We start from the raw sequence: 3,652 nt of genomic DNA, 5'->3' as shown, positions 1-3,652 counted from the left end.
AAAAGCAGGTATCTCTGTAGACCTGTCAGCACCCACTGAAGCTCTAGCGTTTATTTCAGTTACCTAATACAAAACCAAATGGCATCCAACACGACAGTATTTTCTCTTAGGCAGAGAGGAGTTAACTCCAGGGTAGAGATGTAACCGTTCCTCTAGGAGCATAAGATCAAGTGTTGATCATAACTCACGGAAAGCTAGAAAAAAATCTCAGCTAGTCACACATCCATTTGGTGCTTTGAAAAAGCTGGTTTTGTAATGCAAAACAATGTGAAACAGAACTCAGAAAATACAGAAATACCTTTGTAGGCTACTGCAACCAAAGCCTCTGAAAGCCCCAGTCCCTCCGCTGGCAAAGGATCCCTGAAATAGTTATAGAAATCGTACGTGTCTCAGAGAAACAATGAAAGGAGCAATGTTTGCATCTAAATAGAAAACAAACAGAAAATGGGAAAGTTGCAATTAGAGTAATTTGGAAATTAGAAACTGGATAAATTAGATAAGGGAAGGAAAAGAATACAAGAGACAGGCTACAGCTACAGAGAAAAGAACAGTAAGAAAAAGTCTTTAAAATATATTAGGGATGAAGAGAAGCCAAACAATGTCTTTGGACTATTACCAAATTGAAATTATAGAAATGGCAATAATTATACAGAAAGAAAAATGTTTTTAATGAACAAATATTCCTGTTCTGAACCTGGGGAGAAAAACAACCACAAATGATGCATTCCCATCAGATGATGATGATACAACAATTTGCATAACAGCAGAAGTTCAGGGGGTAGCAAGCAATAGTTACAACAGCTAAGCATCTTCAAATCAGCAGTCTAAATAATTTGCATAGAAGTGTTTTGAAGAGAACTTACTGTTTTTTCTGGACTGCTAATGCTGTTTTTGCAGAGATCGTGGAGTACAGGCAAAATTACAGCAGGAGAAAAAAAGCTGGTATTTAAGGGAAAGTTGAATTGTTTGGATATTGACAGGCCTGCTGAGCTTCGATCCTGGGGAGATAATAGATCCCAGACAATGAGAAACAACTGCAGAAATGAAAAAAATAGGAAGGGATAATATCATTAATGCCCATCAACAGGAGCTGATGAGGAATAGATCTTCTAAAACTAACTGGATTTTTTTATAATGAGATTACAATTTTGCTTAATAAAGGAAATAGTGTTGATTTAAGCTTCTGTAAAATATTTGACTTAGTATCCTACAATGTAACGTTCAAGAAGCCAGTTCAGTACAAAATGAACAAGGCACACAAAGTGAATTAAATACAAGCTAAAAGAATTACCTGTCAAAGACCAGTTGATGTGGGTATGTTTCAAGTGGGATCTCTACAGAAACCACTCAGTGGCCCTGAGCCAGGCAACGTTTTTACTGGTTACCTGGAAAAAATTGCATGAAATCCCATCAGATCTGGCTGGTCACTGACCTGTGCTGGGGTGAGCAGTGAGCAAAGGTCCCTGATGTAGGGGCGGATGTCCTGCCTAGCTGAATGTGATGAAACCGCACACATTTTCTAGCTATAGCTAAGGTCATGCGCTGAAAGAGATTGTGGAACTTGTGCTTGGGAAGAACGGGGATGTGGTGGAGCTATGCCCTGGAGATCAGCCTCTGAGAGAGAGGTTTGGGTCTGAGGATGGGTAATTAGATTTAAAATGGCTACAGGGCTAATGTGGGGGGGGTGGTCCTGATACAATAATTTCTGCAGTACTGTGCAGTGGGAACATCACTGGCTGCAGCAGCATGCTTGTAAGTGCTGAGGTGGATCTGCTTGCAGTGGAAAAGTTTTCATCAGTCTTTGCAGTGAAAAACAGGATGTTTTATTAGAGCAATGGCACAGCTGGAGGCTGCAGCTACTGCTGTCAGCGCTCTACCTATTGAACCCAGATCTCTATTTTTTCCAACATCAAGTTCAATGGTTTTATTTTTTAGTGGTTCCTTCAGTGCAATAAAACCAATGTCTCATCTCTTGGAGAGGGCTCAGTTTGGTGTAGGCAGATTCTTCTGTCTTCCCCCTTCCCCTCTGTTTCGTAGAGTGGTTTCATCTCTTCCATGATCAACTGCTGAAGCACCTCATCACGCATCACTTAATAGCTGGCACATGTAATGATTTTTCAGTCATTTGGCTTCCATACAATAATGATGGATTTGGGGTAATTTTTCTTTCTGGTAGCTGATGATGGCTAAAGTGCTTTAGGATGTATTTGCATCCAAGCAGCCCATTTTGTGCTCTTTGAATCTCTAACTGCAGATCCTTGCTGGGGCAGTCCGGGCACCCTGGCACCAGAGGCTCAGTGCATCACCTGGGTGATACACTGCTGGTACAGACAAGGTGAACAGCCTGCTTTCCACACCAACGTGGCACATCACTCCTTTGGGAACACAAAATATGTACAAAGTACCCTCTGGATCCATGTCTCCATATGTTTCTTCAAATCTTTTCTCTTAAGCTATCAAGAGCTGTGAAAAGCTGGTAAAAATGAAGTATCCTGAGCTCAGTTCTCATGAAGGTCTGGATGTCACAGACCTATCCAGAAGCCAGAAGATCACCTCTCATATAAATGAGGTGATGTCGGCAAGCTGGGTTTTTGATTGAACGTGTTATTCATACTTTAAAAGTATTCCCCAGCCTTTTTCTTCCCTTTTTGCTCCTCTTCAAAGCAAGCCACACCAAAATACCCATTCTGCTGTGTTCACGTACCAGGCAGCAGCTTTGAGATGACCCTTTTTAACCCAATTTGCTGGGGTGGCCAGAACAAGCATTTTAGCTCTGGCTGATTACTCCACCCCATGCTGTCTGCTGGACCCCGTGGATTTCAGCTCGGTAGGAAAAGCAGCGGCACTGGTCCTTCCCCTTGCAAAGCAGCAGCTCCGGAGCTGCTCCATCTCAATCCCTGGCCAAGCTGGGAGGCCATCTCCGTGCGGTGGCTGCAGTCCCACGCCACGGCTGATTGCTCGAGCGTTCTGCCCTCTTGTGCTGCTGAGTGCCGTGCAGGGAACCCACCCATCTTCACCGGGTTGCTTCTTTTGGGAACAAAAATGCTCAAGTGCGGGTGTTTATTGCATTTCTAATGCATACACACAACCTTCATACCAGCAACTAGCTTTTTGGGGTGAGGGCCTGTTAATTAAAATTGAATAGAGAATAAATCAACCCGTACTGTCACTGACAAATAAAACAAATCAGTCCTTTACACCAACAAACAGCTCTGAAAGAAAATAAGGTGCTCATGTCCCCTCCTGATGGTGTGCTGGGTGCCAGCACAGAGCCGGGCAGCGAGGGGACAAGACCCACGCAGAGGCGACACGCTCACGGTCCTGGAGCTAAGTGTGGATTTGGGCAAAGGCGGGTCTGTGCAGATGCATCTGCCAGCAGGAGGGTGGAGGAGAAGACAGACAATTAGAGCCATCATTAATCACTTGTGGACTGACTGATTACATAGCATTAATAAGGAGGGAGTAGCGATGAAAACGTTGCACCAACCCGGCTGCCTTTGCTTTTACCCACTGGGGAAGTGCTGTGCTCCCCGGGCCAGCTGGGGCTGACACTGACACTAGTCCCTCCAAGCAAAGCCCCCGGCATCCCATGCGGGGTGCTCCAGAGGCGAGTCCTCTGACGGCACATCCTTCCCCAGATACGGTCACGGGG

At 44.5% G+C, this 3,652-nt stretch overlaps 1 long non-coding RNA gene across 1 annotated transcript; it reads right to left on the bottom strand.

Moving 5' to 3' along the window:
- Positions 1 to 296: 296 nt before the first annotated feature.
- LOC129211479 (uncharacterized) lies at positions 297 to 1,376 on the bottom strand. Its single transcript, XR_008578848.1, has 3 exons — positions 1,292 to 1,376; positions 864 to 1,034; positions 297 to 360 (listed from the first exon to the last, which is right to left on the bottom strand). It is a non-coding gene; the product is annotated as an uncharacterized LOC129211479 (long non-coding RNA).
- Between the last annotated feature and the right edge of the window lie 2,276 nt (positions 1,377 to 3,652).

This window comes from Grus americana, chromosome 11 (genome assembly GCF_028858705.1).
Source record: "Grus americana isolate bGruAme1 chromosome 11, bGruAme1.mat, whole genome shotgun sequence".
NCBI lineage: Eukaryota > Metazoa > Chordata > Aves > Gruiformes > Gruidae > Grus > Grus americana.
The sequence above is the reverse complement of the archived record's forward strand: the minus strand, read 5'-3'. Positions and strand labels throughout refer to the sequence as shown.